The 18,893-nt window shown below is 36.1% G+C and overlaps 1 non-coding gene across 1 annotated transcript; it reads right to left on the bottom strand.

The window, feature by feature from the left end:
* Positions 1-9,477: 9,477 nt before the first annotated feature.
* LOC124898297 lies at positions 9,478-9,583 on the bottom strand. Its single transcript, XR_007055272.1, has one exon. It is a non-coding gene; the product is annotated as a small nucleolar RNA R71 (small nucleolar RNA).
* Between the last annotated feature and the right edge of the window lie 9,310 nt (positions 9,584-18,893).

Raw genomic sequence — 18,893 nt, 5'->3', positions numbered from 1 at the left:
AAATAAGATTACCAACCTTCGTAGGCTAAAATGACTCTAAGTCTGAGTATTTATTTAAAATATTCTAAGTCTGGGACCCCTTGATAAGCTAAAAGGACTGAATTAAGCTTAGAATTTTGCGGGGTCTTAGAATTAGTCACCACGGATGTAGTAGATGGGATTTTGGTAGCTTTGGTGTCTCGGGCATGCCAACCCAAATTTTGTTTTGATACTTCTCCTATTAATCAGACAGCCGCAAGATGATGCAATTAACTATAGAACCTCCCGCCGCATTATCCACCACGATTTTGTTCAATAGATCAAGAGCCCTATAGAAAATTTTAAGGAGCATCTTTTCCGGAACCTCATGATTTGGGCATTAGGCTAACTTTCCATTAAACCTCTTTAAAGCTTCAAATGACAGTTCTCCATTCATTTATCGGAATTTCACAATCTCATCCTGCTTTTGAAGCATTTTTGATGGTGGGAAGTATCTATCTAGAAACGCAATAGTAAGCTCATCCCATGATGTAATTGAGCCAGGTGAAAGTGAACAAAGCAATAAAAGCGCCTCACCTGTTAGTGAAAATGGGAAAAGTTAAAGCCGGATGGATTCTTGTATAATATATGATATGTTAAATGGTGCACAAACTTCCACAAAGTTCTTTAAATTGACATTCCGGTCCTCATATACTTGACCCCCGTACAACCCTTTTATTTGCAACATGTGAAGCATAACGCTAGTCACATTAAACACACCATTCCCATTGGTTGGGGGAATGCCAATTGAACTTGTTTGTCCCTTCTCATTTAATTAGCCTTCATTATGAAGAGAGGCATCGAGGGGGCCCATATTGCTTGCGTTATCACTCATTGCTCCATTTTCACTTTGATCACCCACAAAAGATTAAAAAACAACAAATAAAGTAAATTATACCACTATGGGTATTCCTAAGAAAGAATGACACCACATAAGAAAAATCTATATTTCACTCCTCGGCAATTGCACCATTTTTATAATGCTTAACTTACTCCCATAATTAGGGGGGAGGCGATCATTGTCAAGTAATCCAATTTGAATTAGGGTCAAATCTCAAGGAGTGAAATTATAGACTTCAAACTTTATGGATGCCCAAATTATGAAGAGATTACCCAAAATGCTTACAAAAATGACATTTAAAATGAAATGGGGGGATTTATTTTGAAACTTTTCGCCACACACTTAGACAAGTACTTGATAAATGGCACTTTTAATTAGAATTTAAGGTTTGGGGGAAATCTTGAGATTATTTCTAGCTAGAGGTAATGCATGTTAGTTGGTATTGGTTCATCATGAAATTTAGTTGTTAACCAAATGATAGGCTAGGTTGAAGTTCATTAGGGTCAATCTTTCAACAAAACCACAACGATTTCACCCGTTGGCTCTTTTGAGCACCTAACAAGTGTACGCATTTTCATAATCACGCAAGACCTCAATCAAGCAACCCAATTTCTAAGATGATGCTCTTGACATGATTTACACTCTTAATATACTTCTTTCTAAGACTGCAAAAGGTATTAAACTATAGGCTTATTTTTTCACCATTGCTTTGTCCCCCTATAACCCTCTTTTGAGGATTTTATAGGTTACCTAATATTCACTTTCATCCATCTTTTTAGGATGACAAAGGGTTCATAGAGTTTGGGTATTTCACCCATCAAACCCATTTGGAGATTTGGGGCTTTCATCCATCAAATTCCAATCTATAATCTTAAGCAAGGGTGGAATCCATGCTCAACAACTAAAATCCATGCAAACATATCAATACCCATACACAATTATACCCTAGTTCAACATAATCCTAAGACTAAATTATGTAGCCACTCATGATGAAAGTAGAGAGAGATATACCATAAGGATTATCCAATACATTCATTCTTCACAAAAAGTCTAAGAAATTTAGCCTTCAAAGTTAATTACACACGTGCCTAAGATTAGGGTTTTAAGTATTGAATTCCAAGATATTTATGATCTAACCTATCCTAAAGAGAAAAGGGTTTTAGCTTAAATATGGCTTGGGATATGTCCAAGTGCTTTTACAGATCTTTCCTTGGGCATATTTTTGTTTAACCACAATCACGCAGGGCTATCCTCTACCGCGACTACGTGATTGCAATTGTGTGCTGCGACCACGTTGCTCTGACCTTCTTGACTGATCGCGACTATGTATAGAGGGCTGCGGTCATGGTAATCGAGGCTGATGTAGTCTTGGTTTTCAACTTCACTTTTTCTTGCTCCTTTTTTTATCATTTTCAGCTCCAATCCACGTCTTTTGGTCTCCTTAGCTTAATGCCGACAAAGAGTGGATATTAGTGTATCTATCCATAGATTTTGTCTTATTTATTCATTCAATATAGGGTAATATGAACAAAAAATGAGTGCGAATGAGTGGTAAACTTACCACTCATCACCCAACTTCCACCAAAATTGATCACACAAGACCTTAGCATATCCTCCAAAGTCTGACGGGTCCTTTTTGCTTGTCCATACGTTTGAGGGTGGAAAACAGTTCTAAGGTTCACCTTAGTCCCCAAACCTTTCTAAAATAAATTCCAAAAACAAGATAAGAACTGAGTACCTCAGTCAAAAATGATGGAACCTAGAGCACCATACAACTTAACTATATTCTTAATGAAAAACTTGGCATAATCCTCTGAATAGAAATTAGTCCTCACTGGTAAGAAGTGATCCGACTTATTCATCCTATCCACGATGACCCAAATGGAATCCAATTGGCCACAAGATCATAGGAGGTAGGTACAGAAATCCATATTAACCACTTCCCATTTTGCACATGGGCAGCTTAATCTATTGAGAGAAACCACCAGGCCTCAAGTGTCCAACCTTTACTTATTGACGTAACATACTATTGGCCAGAAAAATAGACATATCCCTCAACATGTTATTACACCAATAAATATCCTTTAAGTCGTGATATATTTTTGTAGAACCAGGATGAATAGCATACCATGACTCATGAACTTCAGCCAAGATTCTCTCTTGCATCCCATTAATGTCAGAAACATATTACCTACCGTGGTACCTCAGATGCCATCACCATTAATATCAAAAGCCATCACTTTATGGTGACCCTCATCATCCTTGATTTGTATCAAAACAGAATCCAAAATCTGCTTCTCCTTTACCCTAACACCTAGAGATGACTTTTCCACTTCTTGAACAATCACACCACCATCTTCGGAGTCCAAGAAATAAACCCCAAGACTATACAAATGGTGAATATCTTTCACTAATTCTCACTTGCCCCATCAACATGAGACAAGAGTCCTATGGACAACTTACTAAGAGCATCATCAACCACGTTAGCTTTACCTGGATGATAATAGAGACTTATGTCATAATCCTTGAGCAACTCAAGCTATCTCCTTTGCCTGAGATTCAACCTAGTCTAAGTGAAAACATATTGCAAACTCTTATAGTCTGAGAAAATATGAATATGAACCTCATACAAGTGATGGCGCTAGATTTTTAGGGCAAAAACCATAGCCAACAACTTTTAATCATGCATCAGATGTTTTTCCTATGAACTTTAAATTATCTTGAAGCATAGGCAACCACCTTGCTATATTTTATCAACACACAACTTAATTGCATATGGGATGTATCACAATAAACTACAAAACCATTCATTCCCTCAGGTAGGGTCAAAACCAGAGCTAAAGTCAACTTATTCTTCAACTTCTCGAAGCTACCTTCACAAACCTTCGACCATAAGAACTTTACCTTTTTTTGAGTCAACTTAGTTAATAGTGCAACAATAGAAGAGAAGCTCTACACGAGCCTTCTATAATAACCAGCTAAACCCAAAAAGCTTCAAATATCAAATGGAGTCATGGGTGTAGGCCTTTTTTTAACCACCACAATATTCTTTGGATCCACCATAAACCCTTTGATAGAAACAACATAACCCAGATAAGTCACAATATTTAAATAGAAATCATGCTTAGAGAATTTAGCATACAATCGCTTTTCCTTAAGGGTCTGCAATACTAAATAGAGGTGATCGACAGGATACGTCTCACTCTTAGAATACATCAAAATATCATTAATAAACACAATCATAAATAAATCCAACTGACAGAGTACCAAATTTTTAAAATCCATAAATGCTGATGGGGCATTAGTCAAACCAAAGAACATTACCAAAAACTCAAAATGAGCATACCAAGTTTAAAAAGTAGTCTTAGGGATATACCACCTCTCTCATCTGTAACCGATGATGACCTAATAGAAGGTCTATCTTAGAAAAAACTTAGCACCCTCAGGAAAAAGACTATAGAGGATATAACCTCTATCCATAAGATCTTTCAATTGATCCTTGAATTTTTTCAACTTAGTTGGAGCCATTCTATAAGGAGGGATAAAGATAGGATGAGTGTCCAAAAAAAGATCAATCCCAAAATCATTTTCCCTAAGTAAGATCATCAGAAAAAACTTCGAGAACTCACAGACCATAGGGACAGATTGAAATAAAGGACCTTTGGATCTAGAATTTGCTATATGCTATTTTGATGATGATAAGCTGACAATAATGGACCAGGTCCCTAGGTCTTCATGGAAATATACAGCTATCATATGACCTATACAATTTTGTCTTCTAATATAACAAATTGTGCAGGTGAGATGTGTACCTATAAGGACACCTGGACCAATTGTATTTCTACCCTAATCATTATCCAACTATAAATAAAAAAGAATACTCCCTAATTTATTAGTTTTTGCAATTAGATTATTCAAAGAGAGAAATCGGCAAAAACTTAAATATTACTTAAGTCCCAATCTTTTGTGTGTTGAGAGAGTGTGTGTTCTTGAGTTAAGTCTTGGTCTATAATTGAATTACTTACGTTATAAGAGTAATGCTTTTTGAGTGTTCTTTAGAGTGCTGAGGTAGAGTTACTTGAGTGGATATTGGTTAGAGTTAATCAATATGAGGGTGAGTTCTTGGAAAAGTTATCAAGGTAGGTTTGTAATAGAGTTGTTGCAAATTATTTGAGCCTAGAGTTAGGTTCCAATCGAGTCTCTAATCAAGAGTTTGATTATAGTGGATTGTTGAGCGCTTGTGAGGGAAAGACATGCTTTTCCTCCCTTGAGCAAGGAGGTTTCCATGTTAAATTTTTATGTTACTTTAATTTCCTCAAAAGTTTTATTTTCTTACCACTTTACTATTTGATTGCCTGTGTTTGACTCTAAGGGAACTGGTCCCTTATAGTGTGGTGCAACCCTCCATATTTCAATAATTGGTATCAGAGCAAGGACACTCTAAAAGGTTTATACCTAGAGTGCTTTATTGATCATGGCTGCTCCACCTAATCTGGTAGAAAGGCAATCTACCACTAAACTACCCCATTTTAATAGGTAGTACTATGAGTGGTGAAAAACCAAGATGTATGACTTTATTATGGATGAGGACCATAAGATGATGAATCTAATACTTGATGGTCCTCATATGCCTATTAGAGAGGTCAAAGAAGGAGATACAACAAGGATGGTTTTAAAACATAGGAGAGAGTTTGATAATAAAGATCGAAAGAAAGTTTAGAAGAATTATAAGGCAAAGAAATTACCTATCTGTGGAAAAGGACCTGATAAGTATATAGGAATTCTGCTTATGAAAATACTAATGAAATTTGGGATTGACTGAAGATAGATCATGAAGGAACAAATGATGTGAAGGAATCAAAAGTTGACATGTGGACTACTCAGTATGAAACTTTTTCAATGAAAAAAGGAGAGACAATTTAAGAAATGCATACAAGATTCACTTCTATAATAAATGAGCTACACTGCTTTTGAGAAGTGATTCCTTTGTCTAAGAAAGAGACAAAAATTCAAGATGTTCTTCCTAAGTCTTGGGAAAGAAAAGTGGATGCTATTACTAAGGAAAAAAACCTGAACACTTTCACTATGTATTAACTCATTGGTAATCTAAAGACTCACGAGCTCAAGAATCAGTAAGAATAAGATAAGAAGGAAGCAAAAAGGGCAAAATCTCTAGCATTGAAGGCTTCAAAATCTGATTCAAGTGTAGAAGATTTTATTGTTTCCTATTTTTCAAAAAGGATTATTAGAGCTATGAAGAAAAGTGGTCAGTTTCAAAGAAGAGGAAGTAGCAGCAAAAAAGGAGGCAATGTTGAAGTTTGTCTTAAATGTGATTCCTCAGAATTTCATTAAGGACTGTCCAATGTACAAAATAGATTACCAAGAATACCTTAAGACTGGAGGTGATAAAGGAGAGAATAGGGATCAGGTTCCTATAAAATCAAAAAGAAAGGCTATAGCTGATTATGCAGTAAAGTAGGCCCTTGAAATGTGGGGAGCTTCCTCCAGTAAATCTGATGAAACTGAAAAGGTTGAAGATGTATCTCTGATGGTTGTAGAGGAGTGTGAAGTTACCTATATTCCTTGTTTGCTCTCATGGAAAACACTGAGGATGAAGAAGAAAATAAGGTAACTCTCTTTGACATTAAGAAAAATTTAGGATACTACTCTACTTAATGTCAGAAAAATTTAGGTAACTACTCTACTTGAAAAATAAAGAAGCTAGCAAATGTGTTGATTGATTTTGTATGTGAACTGACTAATGTAAAAAATACTCTAGAAGGGAAAGTAGAGAATTAGGAGCTTGAATTAATTGCTTTAACTCTCTAGATTTCTAAAATAGAGGAACAGTTTACTAAGTTGAAATATAAAATCTGAGTTTAATAAGTCAATTAGAGAAAGTAAATGATTCTAATGATAAAAGAAAGAAAGAAGCTTCAAGGATTCATATTGAGCTTGAAGAGAAATTTGCGGGATTCTCAAAAGAATCTTATGACCGTACTTCATATGAATGAAGAATTAGAAAAGGAACTAGTCCATTTAAGTAAAGAACTTAAAAAATCACTAAAATAGAATACATCCTTTCAAATCCTTTCCAATTTAACTGGTCAGAATATCAATCATAGTAAAGGGCTTGGATATTAGTATAAAAGCTAATCACTTGGGTCTCAAGGGAAATTTGTTCATGGTATTAGAAAAAAGGTCCACACATCTCTATGTACTCATTATAGAAGAGATGGATACTTGAAGGAAAACTATCAGTATTGCCTTAGAGAAAGAATGAGAAGCACTAAATACATCTAGTAGGAGAATTATTATCTTAAGGGTTTCATGTCCTTAACAAAATAAAGAAGAGGAACTCTCTACCTAGATAGTCCTAGATATATTTAATCACACCGTTGTCTTCCTACTGGGAATTCAAACTCAAGTGGGTTCCTAAATCTAAAAAATGACTATGTTTGCAGGTAGGAAGAGAGAAATGCAGTCAGAACTGGTTCATGGAACTGAATTTGAGAACTCCTAAGTTGTAGGATTCTATTCTAAAATAAAATCAGTCATAACTTCTCTGCTCTTAGAACTCCTAAGCAAACTGGAGTTGTTGAAAGAAAGAACAAACCCTATAGAGATTGGCAGGACCATACTGATTGATAGTGGGCTTCTGATAAGCTGTGAATTTACCATTCATTTACACTCGACATTCGTACATATTACCATGTTTCAAATGAATAAAAGAGACATATGTATGATTAAATGTACTAATATCCCATATTTTGTAGGCATACAGGTTATGATATGGAAAGATGTGGACTTGAGCTAAAAAAGATCAAATAAATAGTAAGGAAGTGTATCTAGAAGACTTGGAGCAAAAACAAGCCTCAGTTAGCGTGACCAAAGATTGAGGGCTACGATCGCGGCCAATCAAGATGGTCAGCAACCACGATTGCGTTGATCTACATGTGGTCGCGGTAGCTGCAACTGCGGTCACATGGAATTTAGCTCAGGGGCAGCTTCATAATTTTTAGTAGCCGACCCCAAAGCCTTTACAAGCTTAAAACCCTTACCCATTTTGAGCATTCTAGAGACTAGCAATATTTGAATTTGAAATTGAAACCCTAAATTAGGCAATAACTGTAAATTTGATTTGGAGATTTAGATTTTGGTATATGTGAAGAATGGATGCTTTGAAAAACCTATTTGGTATACGTTTCTTTCTTTTCTTCATGATTAGCTAAATCTTTTAGTCTTGGGATTAGGTTGAACTACGATTAAAATTAGTTGTGGGCTATGATATATTTGTGTACATGCTAATTAGATTATAATGGGTTATATATTGCTTGATTAAATTGGTTGGGATTTGTGGGTGAAAACCCCAAATACCCATATGGGTTTATGGGCGGAAACCCCATGCTCTTGATAGTCCAAACCAACCTTGAAAAAGGGGTTTGGGTGAACTTTAGGGACCCTCGTGATCCTTAAAAGAGGCATATGGGAACCAAGGAAATAGTATACAATTAGTAGGTTTAGTTTACTCATTTTCACTATTTTAGACATAAGGGTGATTTTGTAGTTGAATTTACCTTGGGTATCTTCCTAGAAATAGAGATGACCAAATTGAGGTAGTGGGTGAATATGATTGTCACAGTTTCTAGGATCCCTAAAGTGTCAACAAGTGAAATCTTTGAGGTTTTATTAACAAATTAGCCTCAAGGGTCCTACACCTAGCCTACCACATTATAAACTTACTAACACATGCATCAAATCTCACAAACCCACACCTAAGTTTCCCTTAGGTAGACATAATATCAATACTCATCAAATATCAAAGTTTAATTAAAGTTTGTTGCTTAGTTTGTGAAATCTAGTTACTAGTGACATACACTCTCCCTTAACTAAGAACCCCCCATTTTTAATTATGCCATTTACTTTACTGACACTTTGAGTATTCTCCTAGTAGGAATTAACTACCCACAAGATTAAAACTCTATCTTTCACTCCTTGTGGATTCTACCTCAACATGAGTTGGGATATTAACAACGATCATATTCTACCACTTTAAATGGTATAGGTGAGCGTTATCAAAATTGCACCTTTGTAGGGGAGTGAAATATTGTTTTTATTTATGTGGTGTTGGTTCCTACTAAAGGTATACCCATAGTGGTGTATTTATTTTGGTTGTTGTTATTGTTTCTTTATAAGTGATCTATGTAGCATACACAGAACCATGAGCGACAATGCTAATCAAGCCGGGTCTTTTGACGTCCTTCTTGATGATGAGGCAAAACTCAGTGATGTTGGTAATTCAAGTGACATCCGTATCCCACCTACTAATGAGAATAATGTCTTTCATATCTCAAGCATCATATTGCAAATAAAGGGACTTTTTGGGGGGCAAGTTTATGAGGATCCCAACTTTTATTTGACGAATTTTGTAGAGGTGTGTTCACTCTTTGATATATCACACATAATCCAAGAGTCCATCCAACTTTCCCACTTCCCATTTTCTCTAATGAAAGAGGTGGTATTATGTCTCCGATCTTTTTCAGCTAGGACTATCACTTCATGGGATGAACTCACCACGGCCTTTCTTGACCAGTATATCCTACCATCCAAAATGATTTAATTGAGGTATGAAATCATCAACTTTAGGCAATTGAATGGAGAGCCTTTGTATGAAGTATGGGAAAGATTTAATGAAAAACTTATGCAATGTCCAAACCATGAGGTCCCATAGAATAATTTTCTCTAAATCTTCTACTGTGCTCTTAATGTATTCAACATAATTGTGGTGGACAATGTGGTGGAGGGGGGGGGATTTCTTGTAAAGTTGAATTATCATGCCGCAATAAATTTCCTTGAGAAGGTTACCCAGCAAAATCGGGGATGGCATACTCGAGATACCGAGGTTCCTAAGAGTTCTCCCACTATATCCTTGGTGGACAAGGACCAAAAGAAATAAAATAAAGAAATAGAGAAAAATATGGCTAAGATGATGATGCAACTAGAGATTTTGACAAAACATGTGATGGGTGCACTCGCAAAAATGATGAATGCTGTGGTATCAAAATACTATGAAGATGATGACGAGGGTAAAAATCTTGATGAGGAGATTCGGTACTTGGCAAACAATCCTGGTGTTCCTGCCCCTCCTATCAAAGGCAAGGTGGGAACCAAGGTTGGACAGACCATGAACATGATCGTGATTGAAGGGATAGAGATTGTGACTATGAGAATTATGTGCCTCCCTATGATTGGGAAAAGAATAAATAGCCAAGTTCCATTTACCTCGACAAGTACAAGTTCGAAGATGTTTTATAAAAGATCTTGATGAGAGTGGAAGGAATGGACAAAATGGTTTGTGAAATGAAAGGTGATTTTTTGCAACTTAGTGAAATTATGGTGTCCGTCTCCGCCTACATTAAGCAATTGGAGACTTAAATTGGCCAAATTTTGACCTAATTAAATGCTAGGACAAATGGTGGTATTCCTAGTGACACTACTGTGAACCCGAAGAATGAGGATCAAGTTTTAGCAATAGTCACTAGGAGTGGGAAGACCCTTAGTGATCAATTAAACAAAGAGTTGGGTGACAAAATTCCTAAGGTTAAGTCTAAAGAAGTGCCACCAAAATCTCAAGATGAAGATGATGAAAAGAAAATGGTGGAAGTTGATGAGGAGGTGGTGGAAAATGAGAAATCACAAAGTGATGTGATGCCTATAATACATGTCCCTCCCCCATTTCCTAAAAGACTTCAAAGAAAAAAGGAGGGTGATAAAATCAAGAAATTCATGGCCAAGCTTAGCAACCTCTCTATCAATATCCCAATGCTTGAAGCAATCCAAGAAATCCCAGGATACACTAATCTTATGAAGAAGTTGATGCCAAAGAAAATATCATCAAAGGTGACACAATTGACATCACCCATGGTTATAGTGCTATCATGAATATAAAAACTATGGAAAATAATGAAGACAACAGGGATTTTACTATTCCTTGCACCATCAAAACGTATTTGTTTGTGAAAGCTCTATGTGATCTCAGTGCAAGTGTAAATCTCATGCCTTTTGCCATCTACAAAAAGCTAAGATTGGATAATCCAACTCCAACATCTATAAAATTATTAATGGTGGATTGGTCTATTAAGAAACCGATCAAAATTTTTTTTAATGTTGTAGTCAAGATGGACAAATTTATACTTTTAATGGACTTTGTGGTTTTGGATTGAGAAATGGACCAAGTTCCTATCATTCTTGGTCGACCTTTCTTGGCCACTGGAAGGGCCATTATTGAATTAGAGTTGGGTGAAATAAGGTTTCAAGTTCATGATGACGAGGTCTCTTTTCAATTATGCTAAAAAAGAAGCAACCCATGGAACTTCAAGTAATATTAGCGATTGATGTTGAAATCAGAGAAGAGAAAGATGGGGCCCTTGAGGACCCAACTTTAGAAAGGAGAAAGACATCGTTCCATGACATAAACTACAATACTATATGATAGGCAACCCATAAATACCACAAGGGTGGATCGTATCCATTGATTTTTCTTTCGTAGTTTAGATTTTAGTTTGAAAATTGAATAACTCATGCATTTGTGGAACTATTGAGTGTGTTGGAGGATCTTTGAAATAGGATAGTGTGAAATTTTTGTACTATGAATTAAACATGGGAAAATTTGACTAATTGTGAAATGAGCTAAATAGGGGAAAACAAGGATTTATAAATGCCCTCAATTACCACGATCGCAGGCCTTAGGCCGCGATTGTGGTCACCCGTATATTTGCAATCACAGACTAAAGGCTGCAATCGCAGTGACCTTAATTTCAAAACAACTTGACTCCCTATTTATCTCATACTCTCTTTCTAACTTTTCTCTCTAATTTGACCTATTTTTGGCTAAATTTGTAAACACTCTAAAAACATACTTGCGCCCCAATGCCATCACTTATCAGGTAGGTGCTTTGAATCTATGCATTGATTGTTGAAAATTGGTCTAAAAATGCATGATATGGGAAAGTCCCAAAATTATGGTTTGCATGCTTTAGTATTTAGACAAATTGTGCTTGTGTGGTGATTAGCTGTTATAATATGGTGTGCACATAAGTGGGGAAGTTTTGAGTACCCAAAATTTATACTGAAATAGAGACAAATGAAGAGTGCACACTAAGTTCTCAATATAATGCCCAAATGAATGCTAACTAATGGTTTTACATTTTAAGGCCGTAATTGAGTACCTAGTAGGCTTGTTCCACGCTGTTAATGTGGATTCTTCTTGTAGAACATGCTTGTGGCCTAAAGTTTGAAAATTTTGAACATGGAAAATGGTTTTGAAACTGGTCTCACTTACCGCAATTAAGGTCATTAGGACCGTGATCGTAGCAGTGCGATCATGACTATATGGGCCGCGATCAAGGTAATTGAGTGTTATCTTCTGCCATGCACAAAAATCCTGCACTTCAAATTTCTCATAAACACTACCAAGCAACTATCTAATGGACTTTGGTAAGTAACATAGCTTACTTTGTGCATAGAAATGTCAATAATGTTTGTGTGTGTTGTATGTTGCTTTTCAGGATAATCTCATGGACTAATATGACCACATCTAATTCATGGCATTAGAGTGCCATACTCACTACTATGGTGATCTTCCAAGGATAAAAATGCTACCAAAAAGAGGCATATGTCTGGATAATATACTGGAAAAGCTCCTGACATTTCATCACAAGCTTGAGGCTATAGGATGGTCGTGTTTTGCCCTAGATTCGTGCAAGGAAAATGAGTAATGGGTCCGTGAATTCTATGCCAACCTTAGTGTAGTGTCTTTCTCTGACCCATCCAACATGACTATCAAGATCCCATGGAAAATAATTAATTTTAGAGTAGATCAAACTAATGATATCTACGGGGTTCTAAATAAGAACATAGGTGAGTTCGACAAAAATGGGTGTGAGCTGGGAAACTGGTTGGTGGAAAGATTGTGTTCGAAAAATGAAGTCTTGTGGGCGCAAACCAAGAGTAACATCCACATAAATGACTTCAGTTTTGTGGCTCGGATTTGGTTGAACATAATATGTAGTAGAGTCTCCCATTGCACCCACATGACACCAGTCCCAGATTTCCTGGACGGATGGTCACTTGTATTTTAGACAACATTTCTTTGAATGTTGGTCAGCTTGTGGTTTATGATATGAAATTCTTCAATAACCAAGGTGGTACACATCTTTTCTTCACATATTTGATTACTGAGCTTTGTATGAGAGCTAGAGTTAAAGAATACTCTAGAGATACTTAGGTGCACCCTTGTACCCCTCATCTATCCTTTGAGAATTCAAGGAAAGGGCGCACCAGGTAAAACCAAGAAGAGAAAGATCAACTTGGGGAAGTCGACATGTAAGGATCTTGAGTCTTATAGGACATTCACCGCAAAGACTCTTAAAGATATTAGAGTTGATATCGTGTCCATCAAAGATCTCATGTCTAGTTTACCCTAGGGACAGAGAGAGTCCTCCACCACTCGACATTCATATTTGTTATATGCGAATTATGCAAAGTATCAGGGGGACCAGAAGAAACAAGGAGATCTAATTACTAGGCTTGAGAAAGCCTACTCATCCTTAGAGGTGTCACATCGTGATCTCTGAGTTGCACATGAAAAGATGGTCATAAGGGAGAAGAAGAGAGACAGGTTTTTTAACAAGATGTGGAAGGGGTGAAGTGCCTTTGGAATGTCCCAAAACCCCATGATCTACTTACTTCATCCCGAGTGGAGAGTAATTATGAGGCCTCAGTCGAGTGGTCCAGTCCTGAGGAATCTGATGATGATGTAGAGTTTGACAGTGACAACAACTCTTGATGCAGTTTTAGGGAGCACCTTTTTCTCTCTTTATGATTTATTATTTATACAGTGAGGACATTGTGACCTCTTTAGTGGGAAGTGCCAGTCTTTGTATTTATTTGATGTGGGCATGTATTATTGATAGTTCTTGATATTTTTCTATTTTTATTTGATGACTTTTTTATTTGGGTTTTAATATTCGAGAACTCTGATGGTGCCCACATTTGCATAGATTAGTTATTTGTTCTTAGATTTCAACTTTTTCTTTAGTTTAATTATGAAAATATCAAACGAGTTTTTCCCTTTGATAGATTGAGTGAAGACATTCTTAAGGGGAAAGCATTATTATTGGGTTTGGATCCATGGATGCAGGTAAAGTCTGAGTACCTGTGGCATTAAAGTTACAAATGCAAGGGAAGTTTGAGTATTAGTAGCATTTCAGATTTTGGGTTCACATTTATACCTATGGTGAATATAGAGTAGCCATATGGTTGGTTCGCCCGTACAAAAACTACAATGAGAGATTAAGGCTTGGATTGGTGCCATAATTTGAAAATCATGCGTGGTGCAAATACAAAGCGAACCCCCCCTTCCCCGCCCTTCCAAAATTTTTCAAAAATAGAGGGCATGGAAGTGAGAAACTTTGTAACAAATCTTTTTCTCTTTTTGTGACTCTGAAATTTTGACTAGCAAAAATTGGGAGATACTCTATTTTTTGTATCTAGAGGAAGGGGAAATTAAACCTCCTTGGTGAATTTTACATGTCGTGTCTGGTGAGCTTATTTGTCCAAATCTCATGTGTACTTGTACCATTTAGAACTTGCCCGATTATTCTCTCAAGGCTAATTTATATTCTACTTGGTTGGGGAGATGATCTTAGGCCATCTTTGTGACATTGGAAGTCCTCTTTAGCCTAAAATGCCTACCCTTGCATAGATGTTATCCATAGTCACCCACTTTGAGCCTTTAGACTTTCTTTGGAAAACATATTATAAGTTGTGAGCCTTTAAATCTTTATCCTTCTTTTGAACTGTACCCTTCTTGAACTTAAAATCACAATTTGAGGCTAAAAGCCTAAGTTGAGGTGGTGATAATTGAAAGAGATAACTTTGGGCCACGTAGTTGTAAGTGAGTGCCTATGAGCTTAAGCATTAAGAACAAATAAATAATAAAAAGAAAGGATCCAACAAAGGAAAGAGAGGCACAAAGGGTGCACGACAAAGGAATGAAAAGAAAAATGGGTGAACCAAGAATATAAAAGTAGGCACATGTATAAAGAGTGAAAACAAAAGAAGTGGCCCATGATCAGAAGTTGGACGGAATAGTGTGATGTAGATGTTCAAGGAGGGTATAGCCATGTTGTTCCTAAAAGATATTCTACCCTACCCCGAACCTACATTACAAGCACAAAAAGCCCTTGTGATTACCAACCTAGTATTTTTATTGTAGTGGAGATTGAAAATAGGGGCAAGCCTATGGCATGGTACTTGTTAGCATTGAGAGTTCTTGGGAGAGAAAGTTTTCTGCACTAAATTCATGTTGCATAATTGATGACTGGGTGTGTGAAATTTTCTTTCTTGTGAGAAGGCATGTAACTAAGTTGAGGTGGGTAATTTTTTCATATCCCCAATAATGGGGCAAAAAGGAGTATAATGTAGTTGGGGTAAAAAAGGAGTCAATTTTAGAGAATTAGTTATTATTGCACAGTTGCTCTTTAAAGTCTCTTGCATCCTTGAAAAATCACATTTTATGTTGAGGGTGTTGTGAATATAGTTTTTCCCATGTATGAAGAGCTAAATTGTGGTATTAACAAGATCAAAGTCATTATGATTATTTCGGTCATTAAATAATGGCATAAATATGCATAGTCTCATGGTAAGGGGTAGTGTTGCTTGAGGACAAGCAAAACTTTAAGTTAGGGGTGTTGATGAGCGGTGAATTTGCCACTCATTTACACTCGACATTCGTGCACATTACCATCTTTCGAATAAATAAAAGATATATGTCACGACCCGAGCTGGGGCCCTGGCCACGACGAGCATCCCAAACTGTGAAAGGTCAGGCACTCCTTTCTATCAAGAAATCATGAACACTATTCATATACAACAAGGAAAAATGTGGAAAGTAAACAAATGGAATCATGGCCATGTTTTGAGTTCAATCTAACAATACGGAAAGAAATCCATAAACATCTAAACAACATCTACATCAGTCTGCGAAATCTCTAATACATCAGAAATTAACAACTTTTCTGAAACTGAGACAAGGCCCCCAGTCGAACCCAAAACTAGAATGAAATAATAATGTTCTAAAAATAGGCTTTCCAAAATAAAGAAGGCTAACCAACTGCACACTTTTGTCTAATAGATCTACTGCTTAGCGGGACCTCTGGACTGAGCCTCAGACCTTGAAATATAGGGGGTCAATACAAACGTACTGGTACACAGAGCAATCTAAATTAATGTATTTATATATAACATAAGTGAGAGCAATTCATAAAACATTTACATATAAATATGAAAACACATGGTCACACTTTAAGTATAGACACAAAGTGCATTATATATCAAGTGTCTGGATCATATGTAAAGAGTCGTTTAGCATAAACATGATGCAACATGATTTCTTAGGACAGACTATAGTGAGAAACATGGGTACTTACATCATGGGTCGTATAACATAAGTTTGGAATTCATGAAGTCAACGATTGAGACAAGGACTCCTACCCGAAGATATCACTTCTCATTTTCATGGCTGAAATAGTCATGAGTTCGCACAACCTTATCATTTTTTGGACTAATCTCAACATAAAATGACTCAGTAACATACGAAAACATAGTTCCTTAGACCTAAGCATGATTTAGGACATAGATTTATGGTTCATGAGCAACATAACATAGAGCTTGGATACTTGGAATAGTGGATCACCGAGGGACATTATTGCTTCTAGTTTAGAAGTTGGGACATGGCATGAGTTATATAGACAGCTCAAACCTTAGAATGAACACTTAAACTAAAGTAGGAAGAACATCCTTGAATAGGAACGGGTTTATCATGATTCTTACTTGAAACTTGACACCACAAGAAAATTTGAGAACTACTTTAACTCACCATCTCCTCCTTAGATAATAGTCACAATCCTAAACTTAAAAGTATAACCTCTCATCAATCTACATCCATAATTGTCAAAGCAATGGGGGGGAGGGGTATCGGTATACACATGAACCCAAACTTCCCTCAATAATTTAACATAAAAACACTAAATTCTTTCTGGGACATCCCTCCTTAAGGATGCTAATCATAACTTCCTCTAACCTTAAAGTCATTAACTCATGACTAACATTATTATGGGCATGGACATCCACGCTTCTAAGTACTTAACACTCCATCTTCAACTCCTTAGAATACTCGTATTACACCTCTATTCACATAACTTACAACTTAACAAAATTTGTAAAACCATAAACAAGGCTTATATTGCCTACCAATATTTTCTCAATTCAACTCTAACAAACACCGTACAATAACTCTCCAGACTTCTCCATACTATAATTTCAAGAACACAAACTAGGTATGCAAAACACTTATACACATAAGTGCTAAACCTTCCCTCTTTTTATTTTGTATCTAAAGGTATTGATTTCAAAGAATGCTACTCATAATTTTTCACTACCCTCTATCGTCATCAACCTACAATTTATAGTCTCATGAGCATACATTTCCTCACTCCTTATCACATAAAAAATCCACTCTCCACTACTAAACCTTCTAACACTAGACCGTTAATCGCATAGCTTATATCATAAAATCTTATCTAATGCCATACTACCAAGGGGTGTAACTCATTCTTATATACTTACGCCCTTATCCATATAATGACTCACCTACAATTCATCATTTTAGCACTAGTTCTTATATACATATAGACCTCACAATTACCACTTATGCTTTTCATGAATTATCAATCAACCTAGGCTCTTTTACAGTTCACATCAAGCGTACTTATTCATTCCCGCAAAAAATACATCATTAATCTTAAACTACTATTCTCACCAGCACATTCTGCATCTAAAGTTCAAGCCTATAGTCTAGCAACAATCACGTACCATCGGTGAAGCACACAACATACTATGCTAGTCCATCAAATTGGGAAATAAACTCAAAATACTCATTTTATTTAACTACTACCTATAATCACAACCCCATTATGACATCACTATTACAACTCAAAATTCACTAAATAACTCCTCACATGAAGTACTAGTTTACAATTAGTAAAGAAATGAAGGTCAACGGGGTAAATTCACATAATAGACAAGGTCAACCTTAATCTTATATTATAATCCAATACGATCTTATCTACACATTCTACATTCTCACATCATACTTTACTTACCCAAGCAAACATGTAGACTACCTTCAAATTCCACATACAACAATGAGTCTATACTTATAACTTATTGGCTAATCTAACCATTTTGATTCACAGCCTATAACGAATTTCTGTAACCACCATAACTATCCACTCTGGGCTCTTTCCCTATTTTGAATAAATAATTGAATCAAAGGCAAACACTTTATCCACACACCACCATACAATCTACAAGTCTTGCCACAATATTATCCAACCACCATAAAAGTCCCTAAATCACAGGGTTATATATCTAAAACTACTTATTTATGCAATAATCACCCTCACTCGAATTGGTAACCTAGTGACTTCATCTCACCAACTTCTAGATCATCTCACTACCATTAGGTCATGACACTTTAACATATACTATTATTCAGGTGAAAATACAGTTCCAACATTCTGCTACACAACTTTTCTCGCAACAAGAATTTTAAAAGAGACTAGATACATTTAATACCTCAGGACGAAAAACATAATTTCATCAGGATCAAAGTTTACAGTAGAATCAATACACCTTGAAGAACTAATGGACTACTCTCAAGTTCTTGCACAATTTTATAATCTTTTATGACTCAATCAGAAAGGACTATACCATTTAGATTCTAGACTTCTACACTTGAATCACTTCAACAATGAGATATATCAGAGAACATCAGAGTAAGAAAAATAATTGGGTTAGCTTAAATTTTGTCTGGGCGACACCATAGCAATAACTAGAGGATAAAAGAGGAACATTCTAACTCCATAGCACAAACTAGACATTGAAGAAAGAGAGACATTCCTAAATGCTT

Source organism: Capsicum annuum, chromosome 4 (assembly GCF_002878395.1).
Source record: "Capsicum annuum cultivar UCD-10X-F1 chromosome 4, UCD10Xv1.1, whole genome shotgun sequence".
Classification (NCBI taxonomy): domain Eukaryota; kingdom Viridiplantae; phylum Streptophyta; class Magnoliopsida; order Solanales; family Solanaceae; genus Capsicum; species Capsicum annuum.
This window is presented reverse-complemented; position numbering and strand designations above follow the sequence as displayed.